The sequence below is a fragment of the Paramormyrops kingsleyae genome, chromosome 7 (assembly GCF_048594095.1).
Source record: "Paramormyrops kingsleyae isolate MSU_618 chromosome 7, PKINGS_0.4, whole genome shotgun sequence".
Classification (NCBI taxonomy): Eukaryota; Metazoa; Chordata; class Actinopteri; order Osteoglossiformes; family Mormyridae; genus Paramormyrops; species Paramormyrops kingsleyae.
Genome location: NC_132803.1, coordinates 4,730,764 through 4,752,135, shown reverse-complemented (window position 1 = coordinate 4,752,135; position 21,372 = coordinate 4,730,764). Strand labels below are relative to the sequence as shown.

The window sequence follows — 21,372 nt, the reverse complement described above, 5'->3', positions numbered from 1 at the left end:
TCGTATTTATTCATAAAAGCACTTTTGAATGCATAATTATTTGTTCTTACCAGGAACAACATGCGCTGATAGGATCCTTCTTTAGCTTTCATGAACGCATTAAAAAATTCAAGTAGGTCAACAACAAGAAACAAAAGCGTATATGGAACACATCAAATTCCTGGAAAAAACCCTAACATAGAGCTTATCGATTATTATAATTTTGTAGATAAACAATTGTTTTAAATATTCTAAGTATGTCAGTTTTTTTGGCTACATTAGCCAACATACCGTACCGAATTTATGTTAAATAGGCAAACGCGTAAAACAAGGAACAGAAATTAATGTCGGTATTTTGATCCCCTTTTATGGACAACAGCTCTTAGTTACGCTAACTTTTCCTTTTATTTCGTATCGGCACCACATCGCATAAAGCACTACAAAGTTTTCAAAGCTGTTAAGCGGACCCGGTTCACCGAGTATAAAATGTTTTTGTATTTATTATAATAATTATTTTTAGTCATTATGAACATTCGGCGACGAACTGTTTTCAAAGAAGTACTGCAAATGAAAGCACAATAGGAAACGACAATAAAAAAATAATTACAAGTACGACCTCTATTCCCGACTGACACCCAAGAGTCGCGTACAGCCGCCGATGTCTAACTGCTCCAGTTAAAGGAATCCGGGTTTTTTTTTTCGGCAATGACACTATTAAAGATAAAAACAGCTCCTAAGTTGCATGTATATAATACAAAGCGACGACCTCGCTGTCAAAAAGGCAAACATCTCACCTGTGTCAGACTTGGCTGGTCCTTCAATGCCTCAGACTTGTCTAATCCTCTCAACACCTAGTTCATAAGTCATAAGATCCAGCATGTGGAATTAACAATCGGGGCTCGTTACTTACTTTATTTTGTATGTATCTTAAGCAGTCTGGTAAGTGTCAGCTGCCACGGTCGTTCCTGCGGGGGTCTCGACCAGCTGAAACTGTTCAGTCTGGGGGGGGGGAGAAAGTCTTCTTCGCAAAGCGAGAAAAAAAAACCTCTCGCAAAGAAAGAAAGAAAGAAAAAACCTCACTTAATCCTGCACGGCATAAAACGAACCTCAAGTGAGTGGCGTGGAAAAAGCAGAGGCTGAAATGATATCAGGACCAGTCTTTCGTTTTGCCGGTGGATGCCGAGGTGGCGACAGCCTGCGCTCCGGCGAGGAAGGCAGGATTAAACCGGAGGAATGGTCGCTGGTGATGAGGATGAGGACCGATCCTGCTCTCTCCCACAATCCCAGCAGCGTATGCCCCTCACCCTGTTCAAGCGCAGGCTGTAATAATCAGTTTGGCTCTTTTGAAAGGGGGCGGGCTCAGGCCACCAACTATTTTAATGACAGAAGCGCTTCACTAATGCCTTATTATCTCAAGTCCATGTGGCCGGAATACGGGTAACGTCTGAATGGACCCAGGATCCCACTGTACTTCCCATATTTACTGCGCACGAAGTTGCGCGATTTGCTGCCGTGGGCGTATGAAAAGTAAGCAAGCAATTTCATGACTGCTGCCCACGATTAATGATTTCGTACGCGAAATGGAAAAATGAAATCACGATATAATGGAACGTAGTCGACGATTATGCAGGCAGTTACATGAAACGTTTGGTCTTGAGTTGATATAGTTTATATGAAAAGTAGCCTAGATTTTTAAAGAATTATTTTAATTTGCTTAACTTTAAAAATCATGGGATCTTAGGCAATTTCATTAAATATATGAATTGAACCCGAAGTATATTTTACCCTATAAAATTTTAGGGAACTTGTCCAATCTAGTACAGACGATTAGTTTTCGAAAGCAAAGACGTGCTGTCTTTTCCGTCTGAGCAAAGCGCGACGTTACAGTGTACATGTATAACAGTTAATGGCTGTTTATAATCAGATCAGCAGACAAGACATACTGTATAGTAAGGATACATGCAGGACATAGCTATATGCAGGAAAAGCAACAGGTTACATTTATGCTTTATAATATTTGTTGTGTTTAAGAATAATACCATTTTTTTTTGCCAATTTTGAAACTTTAGAAATGTATGCACTGTACTGTATTCATTTTACCAAACAACAATCACAAAATGTCAACTATTATTTTAATTGTATTGATCACTAATAAAGATGTTAAATGAAAAATGTCTTTAGTCCAAACTTATTTGTTCATGGATATGTTGGGGTTCTGTAAGTATTCCCTTTTAACTGTTGGGGATGCGCGTGATGTTAATATTCATGGTTCATTTAGACCAGCCTTGACGAAGGATGAAATCGCTCCGTGTGGAACTCTGACAGAATAGGTATTGTTCAAAGCAGGTGGCTCTGCTGCCTGTTTACTGCACTGTATGGATAATGCATCTGGGTATAACAAAAATAGCCACGTGATAAACATTATTTTTGTTATTAATACTTTTTTAATAGCAAGGAGCAAAATAAAATCAAAAATAAACTTCTCTGCATGTGGATGCCTGAAAATAAATACTCAAAATAACAAAATCTGAAACCAACATCTAACTATATATTCAAAAACCGGGTCTACAGGTTATGTGCACTTTGTTGTTGAATTTATCAGCAAACTGAATTTTTAAAATGAAAACAGTTAATTAATAATTGAAGCTAATCTGCAGGGCACAGATAATATATTCTGTAATGCAATCCTGAAGTATCTACTAACACCAGCACCTTTATGCAACGGTACATTTTAATCATTAATATAATTTCCCGCTACTGAATCACCATAGTATGGAAAGTGTGATACTGTAATTATTGCAGTTTTTTGTGATGTTTCACCAGTGGTGACACTGCGGACTGAAACGGTATCAGTGCGCTTCTGTGCAGCCAAACAGGTAAAACGCGCGTCTTACCGTCCATGCTCTCATTTGCTCTCGTCTTCGGCCCTTCCCATCCAGCGCGTGCCACCCCAGCGCCGTGCCTCAGCTGTCCTCCCCTGGCCTTCCAGGCTCCAAGGCTCTGTCCTGCACTTTTGTTTGTTTCGGCACCTTGGAGACAGATTTTAGATATAAGTAATCATTAGCATACGCCTGTCATATTAGCATCGCGCGCATCCCCAACCTTTGTTGAAGCTGTTGTTGGGTGGGTCAGTGGGTGCATGTTTTTTTTTTTGTTGTTTTTTTTTCGGGGGGGGGGGGGGTGGTATGTACCTCATGAACTCAGACTTGAAATAAATATATGGTCTAGGTATGGTTTCAGAATAAGGACATGAAATCAACAGAGTATAATTAGCCATGCTACTTCCCGTGAGAGTTGTCTTACTATATAAAGTCTATCAGTGTAATGTGCTACGGCAAGGCCAGTCCCATGGTAATAAGCCAGCCGACCACAGACATTCAGCTTGTGGGATTCAGCCCCCGCCCCCCCCCCCCCCCCCCCCCAGCAGGGGCTAAACTGATAATGGAAGACCTGAGACTGTCACCCTGATGGTGAAATGATAAGCAAGTCGTCATGGTCTAGTCAGTGATACCAGTCATGCTGACATCTACATCAGCCAAGCAGGGCCTAATCGCTGACGTCCTCTCCAGAAGTCGTGGAGAGAATCTGTGCCTCATATAATTAAGCCAACAAGCTTGTTTTTTAAAAGTGTCAAGTTCTATGCCCAAGATCCAAATCTTCTTTGGCTCTTCCTAACAGTAGGGACCTCCATGACAACTCCAATGCTGTGAGAGGCCTCACATATTCACGTGAGCCGCCATAATGAAATCAAATAGGTGGCCAGCGTGGAATCCCCGACATTCACTGTTCAAGGAAACTCGTCATAAGTCCAGAATAAGCACTGAACGTGATATATGGTATTTAATGCATGTTCATCTGTACATTTTCTGAGCAAGACTCCCCCCCCCCCCCCCCCCACTCCCTACCCCAAGGAGATCTCTCCATTTAGCATCTATCCCACAACACAGCCAACATCGTTGGGTGAAAACCTAAAAAAAAATCCATTATTTCCTGTAATTAGCAAGAAAGAAAAAACAATTAAACAATTGTGAGATTTTGATATGTCACTTTATATATACTTGGGGGGGGGGCTGATTTAATTAGGTCTGGTAATAACTGTTCTTGAAGAGGGGTGGGTCATGTTTGTGCTGGGTGCTCGACTTTCGCTCGTATTGCTGCAGAAATCTCTGGAAAATAAAGCACGGGAACGCCGTCACCGATTCCGCCACACCAGGAGAGCACCCGGACAAAGCTCCCTGTGAAGTGCTGTGAGCGGTAATCACCCGAAACGTGCAATTTGGTTGTCACAAATGATTTCATCATCTCATGCACACACTTCTCCAGAGAATTGCTGCACAGGTAAATATGTCAAGATGTGCCTCAGATTAGAGATCCTTCCCAGACACTTTTGAGATGTTTTCAATCTCCTGTTTTTTCTTATTCCCCATGTTTGTGTAAGGCAGGGTTTTTTTTTTTTTTCTTCTGTTCCATGCACTCTTTATTCGACTGTATGTGGGGGTACCATTACTTTAGCCTGAGCCAAATAAAAATAACATTACTGGGTGACTGGCAACCAGCATGCGACTCTTTCTCCTCCTGGCACAGGCGGAGACAGATTGCGCCACGAGGTAGCCATGTGGAGATATATAATTATCATTTCACACATTTACATGGAAAGGCTCTAGAGGACCAGTAGACTTCCTACAGAAATCTGCTAACAGATGAAGACGAGAATATATATTCTATATGTCGTGTATGTTCTGGTCTTATTCCGTTTGCTACATGTAATGCTTTTATAATGGATATATAAATTATATTTTGAAAGTGTCATAATTGGATTGGTGCTGGAGCACCAATCCAATTTTTCTTTTTTCCAGTGTTAATTTATTTATTTATGGCCCATCTTTTAAATATAGCTATTTGGTGATATTTACATGCATATTTTTAAACAATGAAACAACCAGTGTCATCCTCTATGTAGAACTTGAAGCTTATATAATTGTTGCAGGAAATGTTATTTTGCCTTAGAGGGGGCAGATGCAAATGTAGTAATGTCCAGTTTGGGCCTTTGAACTCAAATTAAGCTTCTGCTGGAAATGGACTTTAAAATGTCCCGTGCTGAGGCTGTTTTTATGGGTTAGCGTAGAATTCCTCGGAGGAGTGACATTTGGTTGAGCAAACAGCCCGAACGCTACACCTTTGATCCATTATAGATGAAGCACAAGAAGGAAAACATGCTTTCCTTTGTTGCGACACTGCTCCGGTTTCAGCGCCGAAGCGGTGCCATGCAAAAGTCCCTTTCCGTTTGAGCTGACAGGGCCGATGTCATCTCCGGTGTCACTCCTTACATCCCGCTCGCTCAAGACGCCCCACGCCCAGCTAATTCATATGGAACAGAACTTAAAACGGCACAAATTTACGCTATTTGCATATAAAAGCATACTTATTTTGCACTGCTGTTTTCTGTGAAAACATTTTTTTCCCTGACTGGCAGACAATAGGTGTGGTGTAATACCGAGTGTGTCCAGATGGGGTGCTCTAAATCCTCTGCTCCAGCAGTGAATTCCCTTCTCAAGAGGAATAAAAAGGCATTTAAGTTCATTTTCATTCACATGATCAAATCTCAACCCTGAGCTGAATACTACCTAATTAACCAAAATCTCAGTCTGCTTTATATGTAAAACTATTATTATGTTATGCTTTTATAAAGAACTCTTTCTGGTGTTGTTCTTAAATGTTACCCTCTGTTACAGACAAGCACTGTACAAGACAGCTACAGTGAGTCTTCTTCAATGCTTCCATTTTTATTGCCAGTGTTCACCACCATGTTATATTTTCAGTACATTTTGCACCCTTTTAAAGTGCCTTGCATAGCTTCCATTTTACAGCCTTCCGGAAGGTACTCTGCAGTCCAAAGCTATTTGTTAATAATCGGTCCACTCAAAGATCAAAAAAAAAAAAAGAAAAAGAAAAGTAATTTGGTGAATTACATATAACGAATTTGTTGATTTAGCTGTGTGCTAATACAGGTGTTAAAATGAAGAGGATGATTTTCTGCGGTGAATACCATCGTTATATTAACTTTAGATTAGGACATGGAGTTCCAGAGCAAGCATTATATAACTGGATACAACTTTTTTTTTTCTTTTGAGAAAAAAACTTCAAATAAATAAGGATCATTCATGATTCAGAAGTGAATCATAGAATGAAATGGCATTGTGCCGGCTTATAAAATTGTTGATAGCCCCTTTTAGGCTCAGTATGGACATAGCATTAAAAAAACGTACTTCCCCAAAACTTAAAGTTCTGTATTTGGTCTTCTCTATATTAGTCAAAGTGTTCAGCGCAGAAAAATGTAAAGCGTTCCTTACAAGCGTAACTGTGACATCGTTAGACGGCTTATCTCCCGGCAGCGTTCTGTACGGTTCACACGCACGCACGCAAACCGGGCCGCGCTTCATTTGATGGAGGTCGTTCAGAGATTCTATCGGGGGAGGGACGTTCTGCACAGTGGCGTTCCAGGTCGGCCGGCCCCCAGCACCTGGGTCAGGGAGGGTTAGGGAAACAAATTGTCCCTCATGCAAAATTAAAGGAAGAGGCAAGGTGGGGGCCGTGACGGGGTGGGCGGTGTACTGAGATCATACTGTGCAGCCGCTTGCATGTAACCCCACCCCCAAGCACCCCCCTCCCTCACAGGCCTCGAAGAGGACGCCTAAATCCAACCTTGGGACCCCGGGGGCCTTACCGGCACAAGGGTGAGCATTGACTCCCAGTCAGGTTAGCGATAGCGTAGCATAAACTTTAGCATGACTCCTAGGTCCTGTGGCGACTGTCCCACTCTGTTCTGCTACAGGTTGTCAGTACCACACATTTAGTCCCATTGCACAACTGGTGACGGGCAAACGCCTTTCCTTTGTGCAGCCAAAACACCATTTACATAACCAATGTGAAATTAAGCCTAAAAAAGAGATTCAATGCTTCTGTGATGCTTATTTGATGCTAGCCCAAATATAAGCAACATTTTTATACGTTCATATGTGATTCTTTGGTATCCATTTCAGTAAATGCAATCTTACATGTCTGTGGTAAAACCTGTACCTAAATGAAACGTATTTGAGACAACCAATATTATTCTCAAATATTATTCTCAAATTCAGAACAAAGTGATCTTTGTGTGTCCATGTGTTGCTGAGGAAGGCTGTCAGGCATAATAATAAAATGAGATTAAATGTTTTTCATCAGGACACTGTAATGGAAAAACATCCCTTCTAGATCTGGGTCTCTGAGTTTGTTTAACACACTCTGCAGTTCAGCAACGGCTTGCATTTTACCCCGATGCCACAGGCCACGGAGACTCGACCACTCTGATGCTGACCAATCTGCCTCTTTCCCGTTGAACAAATAAACGAGAGTTTACCTACATTTAAATCTAAATGATACAGGCTGAGTTTGGCCGGGATCACAAAAAAAAAAAAAGAGAAAGAAATCCACACAGGTTATTCTTTATAAACGTTTCAGAAAACCATTCAAGTGTAGAAGGGAAGTTGAAAAAAGAAAAGGGTTGCTTCAGGTGACAGGAAGTTAGGTGCATGTGCTGTACATCCATGACAGGAAGCAGGAGTGTCTCTCGCACGTGTACGGCGGCATTGTGAATCGGGACATGTCTGCCCTTCCATCCCCTTTTTCCCCGACAGGCTGGAGCCTGACCTTTCTTTCAAGGCTGTTTGGCTCTGACGACACACCTTCTGATCTGCAGAAATCAAACAGGAGGCCGGGCCCTTCAAACGCCACAATAACTGAGCCACAAGATGCCAGCAAAGCCCCTGGCAGCTTCACAAGGAGACCCCAAAATGCCCATATTTAGACATCAATACTCTTTATAAGCAAAGTGTTCACAATTTTAAATTAAAAAAATTATATTTAATTATTTAACTATTCAACTCTTTATTATGTAGCAAAGTAATTACAGAATATGGATACTGGATGGATGGATGGACGGATGGTCTTTTTCACTACAAGCGGTAATGTTGCATAACATTAATAATAAGTTAATTTAGTCAAAATGAATTGATTTAGTCAAAATCTAGCTCCTCAGTAAGTAGACATTTATCTTTTTATCATTTTTCACACTATAGATACATGATTAAGGTTTTCAGGAAAACAAGGGTACGCAATGGAATCTAAAAGTCAACATACTGAAGGTATATGTTCTGAAATCAGCCAAGAATATCGCATAAAAGATCAATTAAATAACATAGATATATTTGAGGAAGTGTCCACTGATTGACTCTCTTTACTAAACTTCTAATAATTCTCAAGCTGGGAGTAATTTTGCTCTGTCGTTCATCCCAGTGTCCCAGAAAATGTCACTGCATTTTTCCTTTTGGCCCCGCGGTTTGCCCTTCACGTGCCCGTCCGTTCCTGAAAAGCCCTTGATCCTGAGTGTGCGTGTTGAGGCCGTGCGCTCCGGTCGGCAGCGCGTGTGTCCTCCGCAGGACTTACCAGTGCCTTGTCTTGCTTCTCCAGGAAGCTAAGCCCTTCAGCACCTGCTGTGGGCCACGTCAGTCACAAAATCTACAGCGTAAACAAAAAAATTAAAAGAAATGAAAGAAGAAAGACAGAAAAAAGGAAATAAAGAAATCAAGCCAGACCAGCTGGCTTTAAGGCACCAGCCCCCACTTTAGATTGCGTGTGTCTCCTGTCTCACTCCTTACCAAACGCAGATGCATACCCCGCCACCCCACCCACCCACCCACACAACCCAAATGCCCCCCCGCCCCCCTCCCACCACCCCAAATTTATTTTGACCCCCGGGATTCATCAATTGAGTATCTAGCAGGACCCTGTCCACCTGTCCTGTCACTCCTGTATATATTTAGCATTGAGTGCTATGGCTACCGCCCAGAGCTTTCACAAGTGCCTCTAAAAGCATGTGGATGTCCAAAATGGGGTAGGACAAGAGGGGGTGGAGGGGGGCAGAAACCTCACTCAAACCCCGCGCCCCCTATTAAATCACCCTGGAAAATGTTATGTTTCCGTAATGGAAGATATCTCCATTTGAGAACAAACCTTTACAAGTCCTTCTGAACTGGAATTTTTCATTAATCTGGGGAAAGGAGACTTTTCCCGCACCCCCCCCCCCCCCTCCAAAAAATGGACTGTGCTATCTTGATCGGAAATTCAGTACACTGTAGTGGTTTTTACCTACATTGCATTTATTTCTTGCAGGGGTGACTTCCGTCAGATTGTACGTACTGTTATGCAGATACTTTGTTTTCAAGACACACTCCGACAATTACATAGAACAGCAAAATATGTCAATTAAGTCGTTTTAAATGGGAGGAATAGTTGCGCAAAAAGGACCCTTGTAAGCACTGAAACAATTTTAAAAATGCTGAATTAAACAAAAGGGCAAAGTCTTACCATTTCCTCACAGTTCTGAACTGCTTTAAGGTTAATCGCACAGTTCTCTATCCTGCTTCCAGTTTGGAAAAGTATCTCCCTTAATTACTGCAGTAGCCTTTTTACTTTGCCACTATTAGCGAGTATTATTTTAAGGCAGGCAAAATTCCTTCAAATTGTAGAATCACAAGGAGCATTTTGCAGCTGATTAAATCTAAGGAAAATGCTACAAGCCACTGAAACAATTTGAACTTTGTTCTGTATGGTGCATTTGCAGCAGGTTAAAATGGTTGTGGAGTTTTAATTAACATGAAACAACTTTGTAAATTGCTATAATCTTCATAAAGTACAAGGGAACTTGCTCCATTAAATAAACCCAACTTCTACTGAGGATTTGGGGTTTGGAAGCTTGTGGTTTGCACACGTAACCTTCATTGCAGGACACTAGGAATCCAGTCATGTGATCTATATAGGAGCTACTGCACAGTGTCACTCAAAAGACTTATTGTACCATATTAGGATATACTTAGAATGTCAGTCCACGAGACTTTCTCGACCCCAAAATCGTAACTGCAGCAACATTAGCAAGGGGTACACATTCTGTCATGGAGGGAGGCATATACACAATTGGTGTCCGGCCCCAAGAAAATGAAACTGTTCTGTCTGCATAAATATGTTTATTTATGAGCATTTGGCGTTCTTCACGATATTCTGAAAGACTTCTTCATCCCTGTTTATTTTTCAGTAGGAAATGGTTTTCAGAGGCCGAGCATTATGGGTATTACTGACCAGCAGTCCCACAGGACGGTTCCTGCAAGAAGCACAGGAAGGTAAACCACAAACTGTGTCGGAACCAAAACACAGGGGGAACGTGACCAGCCGCCAGGCTCGCCGCGGTGAGCCAGCAGCCGGATGGGCGCCTCTCTCCTGGGCACGGGACACCGGTGGGCGGAGGGTAGGCCATGCCCTCCCATTCCCCGACGCCTGGAGGTCGGCTGGGGCTCTGGTGCCTGGCCGTCGCGGGCAGGCCACACCTGCAGATGTGCTGCCCACTGGCCTCTGGGAGAGGTCACGCGCAGCACGAATAGGACAGTGACCCAGTAACAAAGCACAAGGAGAGTGTGAGGGCTTTTAGGCCTGTCTGCCACACCCCCGGCGTCACCGCAGAGAAAACTTTCTCCCTCCTAGATGTGCAAAAAGTGTCAAAAAAGGAGTCTTGTTTACAGCTGGGGTGTTAAGCGGCTTCCAGTCAAAGCGAGGTGCTGCACGCAGCTGAGGAGGATTAATAAGACCCTTCAAATGTGCTTTTTTATGCTGTGTTAATGTCAGGCAACACGCTAAAGTCATTGTTATAATGAATGTGTTGTGAGATTTGTGCCTTTATTTACCCAAATCCAGTCTGGAGAGACACATAAATATAGAAGGGTTTTAAGCTAATGATGCCATGCAAGCTCCTCCAGTGAGCTCCTCCAGTGAGCTCCTCTAGCGAGCTCCTCCAGTGAGCTCCTCCAGCGAGCTCCTCTAGCGAGCTCCTCAAGCGAGTTGCTACAAAAAGCTCCTCCAGTGAGTTGGTCCAACCAGCTCCTCCAGCGAGCTCTTCAAGCGAGTTGCTACAAAAAGCTCCTCCAGTGAGTTGGTCCAACCAGCTCCTCCAGCAAACTCCTCCAGTGGGCTTCTCCATCGAACTCCTCCAGCAGGCTTCTCCAACGAGGTCCTCCAATGGGCTTCTCCAACCGGCTGCTCTAGCGAGATCCTGCAGTGGGCTTCTCCAATGAGCTCCTCCAGTGAACTCCTGCAGTGGGCTTCTCCAGTGAGCTCCTCCAGCGGACTTCGCCAGCAGGCTCCTCCAGCGGACTCCTCTCGTGGGCTCCTCTTTATCGAGCTTCTCCAGCGACGTCTTCAGGTCTGGCATCTCGTCCGATCCCGCCAGACGTCATAGACACACCTTTGTGCACAGGAGCAGAATGTGGTTCCTCTCCACGATATTGTCTGCCTCGGGCCACCAGTCCGCAGCTTTCCCCTGTACACGAGCTCGGCTAACGATAACCGCTAAGGACATAATTTGCTGCTTTGGATCAGTACAGGTGAAAGGTGCTGTTTATTATGCAGCACAGTCTGGCAATCAGATAAAACGAAAGACACACTCAGTTCTGAGTGTGAGGGGGGAGGGTGTGCGTTGTGTTTATATTACATTATATTACATGTACCCCCACAATGTAATAAAAACCTGTTATTCTGACATTGTGGGGAGCATTTTCCAGGTCCCCACAAAGATCTGAGAATGCAATCAAAAAAATAATTTTTTTTTTTTTTATATATATTTTAGTTGGTTACTTATGGTTAAGGTTACGGCTGGGTAGTGGTAAAGTTCATCATCTTGTGATTAGAGTCTTCCCCATAGAAATGAATGGAGAGTCCTCACAGAGATATAATTACAATCCTCTGTGTGTGTGTGTGTGTGTGTGTGCCAGTTTATGCTTAGAGTGGGTGCAAGGGCCATATTACCATTTCTAATTCTAGAAATAATGTTTTTTTACTGAAATGTTTATGCTTACACTTGCTTCGTTTGAAGGACAGATTATTAGCCATGTCACTCTGTTCTCTCTCAGACAGTCAACACACCAGCCGTGCTCTTTCAGCCATGGCTGGCATGAAGATGCTAATTTGCTAGCTACTTATGCGAAGCTTACTTACGGCAGGCACTAAGACATCAAAATGCCTCATTTTTTCTCCACCAGATGCGAGACCACTACTCCACAGTCTATTATTTATAAATCAAAAGACTAAATACTACTTTTTGTACACCACACTAATTAATTTGGCTTTTACATCTTTTATATGCATTCTCTGATTTGATTTAAGGATTAAACTGCTACCTTTTTCCTATTTTCAACCTTTTCCTGTTTCTCCCCAAATAGCGTTCTGCATTATTAGCAAATATGTTTTCTTAATGATAGAATCCAGCTGAAAACATTTGACAAAATAATTACCTGGATGGTATGCAGTTTCATTCACCAAAGTTCAGCTAAGCCTCACACCCTGAAGTAGAGTTCATATTTTAGGTGATACACATCTGGCCCTTCGGCAACCTCGACCGTCCTTCTATATATTGACATCCATAATTGCATCTATAGCAACAGCCTTTGCATTATATGCTTGCACCGAAACAAACACTAAAAATGTATGTTGTTTTTTTTTTTTACAAGATCACCATGACAACTTCAAGTGCCACCCACAACTCCAATTTGCCAAAAAGTGACCTTTTAATAAATTGCTGCTGTTATCTTATTTAAGTAATTTTTGGTGGAATGGAAACAAAGAAGTACTTCATGGATGCATTTGGTGTCCTGTGTTTGTGGGTATTTATATAAAAAGTAGATACTGTATGTACTTTATAAGACAAACTTGGTCACTCTTCATTCCTCGCTTCCCATTACAAGGGTAAAACACAAATTTACTCTTCGTGAAGCAGCCCCATTCTGGCTACGAGTACATGAAGAATTATCCCCAGGCATAATCTTTAAAGTGATTGCCCGGCCAATTGGGGTGAAACATCTCTGAGTTAGGGAACTTGATGGAAATATTCTGAATAAACCTCGGGGAAAAATTGGATAGCTGTTTTATGAAATTAATTTTATGTGGTTTTCCTGAAAGAAAATTGATACAAAAGCATAAGATTAAAACCAAGTCGATTAATATTTTAGAAAAGTTTTAATTATTGCTATTTTATAAAGCCACGGTATTAAGTTAAAAATGGAGAGCTTTTCTTCTCTGCTTTTACTCCTTGAGAGTATCCGCCCATGACTAAGTGATCATGGCACACTTCTCATTTTCCTAGCCAACAAGGGCTCCATTAAAATTCACGATGCCCAAACTCCACGGCTCGGAATTTATTACTAATGATCCCAAAAATCTCAGAGACAGGGGCCCTCGCCATCGCGGGCGAATGATGAATTGTGCAGATATGCTCATTTTAATACTGATGTAAAACCAGCGCATGTTGACAATGACTCTGGATTCAACTTTGAACAAGGTGTTTGATGTTCGTTCAGACTCCCTGTGCTACAGATTGCTGCACTCCCAAATCTTATACAATGCTAACATGACAGACTGTAGACTGCAGTGAAAATATACAACATTTCATATTAATTGCACATGAGGCAGCTAAATCATTGACATGAATTAGAAAACGACTTCAGCCTTTCTACCTTTGTGGCTTTTGTTTGCGTATATTTTAAGGGCTTGAGCTTGTTTGTCATTATTCATTGCCGTTCTTTTATATTGTATTTACTGGAACTGTCTAAAGGATGCACTACGTACTTGAAATAGACAAGATGGTAATTATCCGATTATTAACATTTTATCCTGAATGACGAAGCTTCTGAAAGGAATGAGAAGCAGGGGGACGTGGAATTCAGTGATAACCGGAAGAGAAGAGATGGGAACTTGCTGTATATCCTGCCACAGATATGGGTGTAGAAGGACATACAACAAAAACAGCCCACGGAGTGTGTTAAGTTCAGGCCCATTGGGAAGGATTTCACCAAGCAGGATTTCCCAGTTAGCCTGCACGCTCGCGTAAACATGCTGTCGGGATTGTTCCTTAAGATTAATCCCTTTTTTAACACTTTGTCAAATATTCCCCTGGTTATAGGAGGAATCCTGGGAATGAATACCAGCCAATAGGATTTCAGAGTTAAGGTATCACTCATTTGTTTTGACACAAAACATGAACCTTTGCTGCTTTTGTCTGGTACCCATACCAGTCCAGTATCCGATTTACATGGGGTTGTTGTCTGGTATACATTTGCACTTTGGAAAATCACTTTCTTAAGTTTAGCGTAGCTTGTCTTTCTTGCTTTTCTTGTCAGAACATCGATTGCTTCTTGTCAGCTTGGAGTGGCGATCAAATGCATTGCAAAAGTCAGGCCTTTCCCAGAAAATGCCCCGTGTTCGTGAAGCATCTTCACAAACCAGTCTTCAACAATAAATGGAAAGTTACCCAGACAATTACAATCCAAAACTTTCCTTTGTTTGGATATATTAAAGAATTTTGAATTAAAATTATTTTTAAAAGAATCTGTAGCAGACTTGATGCCTTTGTCTATAGTTGTATTCTGAAGAAATAAATAAGAGCAAGCATGCGTCTAGACAGCATGTTTAGTTTAGCCTGAGTGTCAGAATCTGAGAAATATATAAAAACCTGCAACGATCATGGTTTTTTTCTGTGGGGGTTAAGCTGCTGCAACAGAAGACACAGAAGATACAGGGTCTGTTATGCAGATGGAAACCATGTAATCTCACAATCAACTCCTCCTCTAGGTGACTTCTCTGTGGAACACTGCTGTATAAACTCAAAAATGTATATATGTCAAGGAATTCTTATGATAAAAATGATTAGCGATAGAAGCTTTTTAGGCAAAGCAAAACAATAAATCTCCCTTTACACCTATCACTAAGGTACACATTAATTTATTTCTGCTTTGTTTTAAATAATCAGAAGCTAATTACATACCAAATAATCAAACAGGTTGCTGGTACAGTATGTTGATTTTCTGACTTTTTGAAATCTCACAAAGATAAATGCTCTCACATTAAAGCCTGTGAATTTACATACATCCTACGGTTGACTGTGCATGTGGTTGCCAAGTAACAGTTTGCTTACACTGATCTAACTATTGCTTCCAGCAGGTATTACTGTGAGGGGCTCGTGTCAGAACGTGAGCTGCCTGCATTTTATGTTACAGAAGTCTTATTAGCTGTTTTTTTTTTAACAATTTGTCTCATCTCAAGCAACCCGTCAACACTTCCTTCTGATCTCAGCAGCAATTTTAACACAAATGCAATTGTCAACTTCCTGGCAGAATAACTTTTATAATGAAAACTTTCATTCAGTTTGAGATATTCTGAAAAACCTAACATGCATTCTTACCAGAAAGACCCTAAGTGAGACTCATTCATTTTTTGTTTTGGTAAATAATACATTTATTATTAAGTATTCAAATATATTTCAAGGTGGAGGAAATCTAAGAAAAGAGCACCTTTGACTAAAACATATGAAGAATGACAGCTGGATGCAGATTGTACAGCCCGAGGACTGAAGGTGAGCTCTGAGTGGCAGAGTACTGTGTCACCTTCCTGTAACTAGTGTCTTCATTACGAGGTGCCCTGTATTCTGGCCAGGTGTTCCTGTGTCCCTGTCAGAATCTGCTCAATTAAATCCTACTTATTTGTCAGCTTGCAGCACTTGCTGTGCCCAGAATGGCCTTTTGCTGGAACTCTGTCACACACTGTAACTGTTTAAAAGGCTTCCTGGATGTGAACCACGCTCGTTACGTATGTAATGGTCCAGAACACAGAGGTGTAATTTCAAATGGCTCAGTTTCATTCTTTGACCATCTTCAATTATGCCTTGTAATTATAATACTCAGTGTGCCGTTTTGTGTAATCTTAAAATCTCTCTGGGGCTCACACCCTCCTCAACTTGACGCCCTAACTAAAGAGAATGTTTGTCTGTGTATAAGAAACATTCTCTTTATTGTCTCTGCAGTATTCAGAAAAAAAATATCTGTGGTTTCTAGATTTAAATCATCAACAAAGGGTTAATTTGAGGAAATTGGCTTTCTTTGTTGTACAAAAAGTCCTTACCTGCCTAGTTTTGTCCTTCTCTCCTCGACAGGCCTCCCCCCTTTGGCAGCCACTGAGCGGGGAAGCATGCTTCGTTAAGGGGGTGACCCGAAGCCTGACTTCATTAAGGGGGCGATCCAAAGTCCGACTTCGTTAAGGGGCGACCCGAAGCCCAACTTCGTTAAAGGGGCGACCCGAAGTCCGACTTTGTTAAGGTGGCAACCCAAAGCCCGACTTCATTAAGGGGCGACCCGAAGCCCGACTTCGTTAAAGGGGCGACCCGAAGTCCGACTTTGTTAAGGTGGCAACCCATAGCCCGACTTCGTTAAAGGGGTGACCCGAAGCCCGACTTCGTTAAGGGGCGACCCGAAGCCCGACTTCGTTAAGGGGCGACCCGAAGCCCTGCTTGCTGCCGTGTGCCGTATACACAGAGTGAATGCAAAACATGAAAAGCACCACCACAGGACAAAAATAAAGGAAGAATCTTTTCACCCAAAAACAAGAGAGCCGTAAAATCATTTTTGCCTATGTACACAGATTCATGTATTAACTGAGAAGTACCCTTAAGATAAAATGTCTCATTTTCACTTTCACTTCAGACTTCAGTTTGTAACCGTCTTAAGTGAAAGAATGTTATGTGAAGAAAGATCAAGGAATTTCAATGAATTATTGTATATAAAATGACCCATAATCAGACCATCTTGTGTGATATTCCAAACACAGAATTTTCCCATTAATCGTGTAATATTTAGATCATCACAGTGACGTGACATAATAATTCACAGAATGATCGACTTACTGAAGTTCCATGATATGGCTGCTATGCATTTACTTCGATGGGGAAAAAATATTTACCCTGTTTAAGAGATGTGGACCAGTTTTAGATGCTAGACACAGAATATTTGTGTTTCATTATTGGTGAAACACAAACTGCAGCATATATTTTTAGATAATAGCCTAACAGGAAATAATTTTTTGTAAAAAACAAATAGATTAACAATGAACTTGTCAATACATTTACGTCTTTAATATAGGTCCATTTGAAAGAATATTAGGAAGAAAAAAAATGCAACCACCTTCTGATCTTCATATTAACTTTGGGAAATGTTCCGTATTTCTGTTTGCATTTGTTTGTATCAGCATCGCTGAATGTATTAAATGTATATATTTTAACTTAGCAGACGTTTACCACTGTGTGGGCTGTTCAGTGCCTGATCTGGATGGAGAAAAGATGAAAAATGCGTATGTATGACCCTCTACCGATGGATGCATACATAGATGGATGGATGGATGGATAGACAGATCAATGGAAAACAATGAGGGATTTGAGGCAACTCAGAACCCAACAAGTCAACAACCCTTCATCGGCATGTCTAACTGCGTTTACACCACAGAGGAGCCAAAACTGCAAACGACAATGTCCAACCGGCACTTTCACTAGGGAACCGAGCAATGGGAGTTATTTTGGTAAATGCACGGTCCTTTGTATCCTACTCTTCAACAATTATGCTCCAGCTATATAAGGTGGTTGCTTGTAATTGTGAAGTGAGGCTTGCAATTTACAGAGACGACAAAACGAACTCGCCCTGTCTGCATCCAAACTTTCCTTTAAGTTGGCAACAAAAAGTCATAAATCAATTACAAAATAACAACACAGATATTTCCAAATAAGATGAACTATAACCACAATGGGACATGAGCAGAGAATGGCTTGTCTTTAATTTCCCTGTTAACAAATTGCTCTTGTAATTAAGCTGACTTAAGCCTCTCCCACGACTGATAAGTAGGGACACAGTTGTGTTATTTAGGCAAGTACAGCTGATAAAAAGCTTGACTATTGATTCAATAATTAATCCAGTTTCCAAGAGGGATTTGCAGTGCTGGGGTGACTGAAGTAGTCCTTACAAATTAAACTAATGTACTGCCTTTAACAAAATTCCCAAGCAATTAACATTCCCGACTGTATCAACACATTTATTAGCATGACAACCTTCTTGTATTAGCAACTGCTAGCCTAAATATAATTTGGCATCAATTAATTTTTAATTTGGATCGAGCTCATGCCAAATTATTCTTCTGAGCATTTTTAATAAGTAAAACTTTGTTTTTAATAATTATTATTTCTCTCATACAAAGTAATGCAATGTTATTTACTTATTGTACATACTATAGGAACATTTACTGATAAATCTCTGATTCGGTTCAGCTATATAAACTTTAAACAGGGGTGTGGCTGTTACCCCATACTATTCATACTATTCCAATGACTTTTGGAGGACCCAGAAGGTGCTCTGCATAGTGTTTTTCATTCAAAGCCATTTCTCTGCACCGTCAGGAAAAAAGTACCAATTTACACCTTTGAGGATAAAATTCCTTGTCACTGGGGTTGTACCCTCAAGGGTCTGCCCGTTGTACCCCAGCTGCGGGCAAATGTACCTTTTAAGGTACAGAAGTGGACTATGAGGAACATTTTTGTGCTATTAGAGGTACGTTAATGTAACCTTGGGGTACAAAACCGTACCGGAACTGCACTCCTTTTTGTTCTGACAGTGTGGGCCGATAAACCTGATCGCCAATTGATTATGTCTCTGCGATTCCTAAAACAATACTGGAATGAAATAGAATCGTTCATTAATTGTTCAAGCGTTCCAATGTATCGTACTAAAGGCACGTGTGAAAAATGCGGCCTCCTGGCCTTCGTCTATGCAGAGCCGACAGCTAAATCTTCCCAGGGTCTGGTGGCTCTGACGAAGCCCTTGTGTGACCTGACAATCAGCTGGATTGGTGGCCTCACACCTCGCACTGCATCCACTGATTATCCTGCTTTTAAAGGCCTCCTGCTACGCCCAGTGATAGTATCGTACCACTGCAGCGGAAATGGGGTCGGTTTCCCACTGCTCTTGTGTTGAGGTCTCATGATAGTTTTTTTCAGCAGTATAATTATTCCTACCCACTGTTACCCGGTTTGTAAATGCCTGATTTACACACAAGGCTTTTTTGTGCAGTTAGTTTTTTTTGCACGTGCTTCAATAAGGACAGCAAAGCCACTTATGAGTGTTTATAATACACAGTATATACTTGGTCCAAATCCATTTTCAGTGCTATCATAATCCTTCAGAGCTTAGAATACATTAGAGTACTTATGTAACTACTTCTGAATAAAAGAGTAACACTCAGAAAGAAAATATTAAAAGCAGTATCATTCAGTAAATCACAAGCGCTTCAACATATATTGGGGAGGATACTTTTTCTGAATGTATGGGCAGTTGCTGGAACAAATGCTGATGTGAGATTTCTGTCGACAATGAAGGCGCTGCTCCTTATCAGGAAAAATAGATGTTGGGAAATGACTGTATTCCCAAATGATCACGCGTCACCGAGGCCCACTGGACCGTGCCTGAAAAATGCCATGGCGGGCTGTGTACTCCAGGGGTTGTCAGTGGGTGAGGGGACACGTTCAAGAAGGAGGAGGATGAGCTGAATCCGCACACGATCGGTACTGGGCGTTGGTGTTCGGCTAGTGCCCTCCTGTCACCATAACAAATGACAGTGAAGAGTTCTGCTGTAAACCAAGCAACAGCTTAAAAAGTGTAGATATATTTTCTTTTGTGGTGTACAAATAAAGTCTCGATGAGCACAAGTGTGTGTCTTTCTTAACCGCTTCCCAAAGCAAGCCTTGTTAATCTGTTTTCCCAAATGCTACCGGCATCTCTCACTCCACACCAGCCCTTCTTCATTGAGAGTCTGCCTCACCGAGACATGGGTCCCTAAGCTGAATTGTTTCAAACAGTGTTAAAAACATTGCTAGCTACTAATATGTAAATATCTTGAAAGTGCTCATTTTAGATTAAACAGAATTATATATTAATGCATATATATGTTTTAATCGAAAGCCTGTTAGCTGTCCCCGTGGTTTAAAGAGAGTCTCTGCTCCACCCAACAGAAGAGAGAAACACGGCATTGTGGGAGCGTCAACCAGAAGATGAGCGGAATGAGCGAAGCAGACATTTCAGTCAGGAAAATCACACTGTGCTGCAGTGACACTCCCTGGGTAACACGAGGCCACAGCCGGGGTGGAGGCCCCGCAGTTTGCTCCATGAGCCAACATGGTCTGCATTTTCAGTTTTGGTCAAAAAGTCTATCAGCCTACAATATGAGGGCAACAGAGGTAGCTAATGCTACGTGCTAAAATAATAACGTGAATAAAAATAATGCCAATACAGGCTAATACACAATTAGCTACTGATATCCATATTGTTCTGTACTGAATACTAGTTTCCCTGGCCAGAGGTGATGCTTTGGAGTATCGATGGTGACAAGTTGTGATCTGCCCCCCCCACCCCACCCCCCTCAAGCAACCGGCAATGTATGTCGGAGGTGGAGTCTGATTGTCTGCCGGATCCGTAACCCCCTCTGCCCCTCTGATGATCTCCCGGCTGTTTATCTGATCTACTCCTGACAGCTCAGCCCAGACAAAGCAGTGAAACATCCTTCACGGGGTCCTGTCTAGGAAACGACTGTGGGATGTGTTCTGCCTCATAAAGATAGCAAAGGTCACCTGACTGCATGTTTACATCCGGACACATATGGGACCATTTACACATTATCGTGGATGCTAGAGCATTCACACCAACGAACCTTACATTGCCATGTAGTAACAAATAGTATTGGATTAGTAACAAATAGTAATTTAGATTGAGGACGGGAGTAAAATAAAATGGGTAATATCAGGTAGTCTGGTTTTTAAGCTTTATTCCTTCGCCATCCTCAAAGGTATAATTTAACAGGCCTCTTATGTTGTGTTTTCATAGTTAATTTCATCACTGAAGCTACAATTTTACTCTATTTATACATGGGCATTTTTCACTGAAGTAATTTAGTTGCTCAATGGGACGACACCAGCAGCCTTCTGGGACTGGAATGGGAAGCCTGCAGGTTATGAGGCTACGTGCTTGACCAGGACGGTTCCCGCCGTGCGCTGTTTCCCTCTGCGCTCTTATGCTACGCCGTAATGAACTTCAGCAGCGTGCGTCTCGCTCTCCTCAATGACAGAGGACAAATTAAGCTCTCGTTTATTTTTTTCTTAATGAACTAGGGAAGTACCGAGAATCAAATTGTTGATTCTCCTCTCCGAAGAGCAGCACTCCTCTTTAAAAAACGCAGCATTCCGCCCCAAGTGATTTGCATCTTTTATTTTTGCGGCGACGGCCGTCTTTGGAATTCGGGTTGCAGTGCATTCTGGGTAGTGGGAGAGTTTAGATATTTTAACGCCGTGCTGGGAGGAGTATTACAAAAAATCCAGTGCTAACAACAATGGCTCGAAGGCACAAGTTATTATGGTGGCAAACTGAATGGGAAACTCGCTATGCTTGCTGCTGGAAACGG

The 21,372-nt window shown here is 41.8% G+C and overlaps 1 protein-coding gene across 7 annotated transcripts in view; it reads right to left on the bottom strand.

Moving 5' to 3' along the window:
• Positions 1-8,676, bottom strand: part of LOC111859941 (myocyte-specific enhancer factor 2C-like) — a 62,778-nt gene extending 54,102 nt beyond the window's left edge. For 2 of the 7 annotated variants that reach the window (XM_072714126.1, XM_072714125.1), the window contains exon 1: positions 890-1,579. The gene's annotated coding sequence lies outside the window, so the exon portion shown is untranslated. Of the gene's footprint in view, positions 1-50; positions 71-773; positions 1,581-2,873; positions 3,009-8,460 lie in introns of those variants that run through there. The other 5 variants (XM_072714120.1, XM_072714122.1, XM_072714118.1 and 2 more) reach the window with 5 other exon arrangements.
• Positions 8,677-21,372: the final 12,696 nt, after the last annotated feature.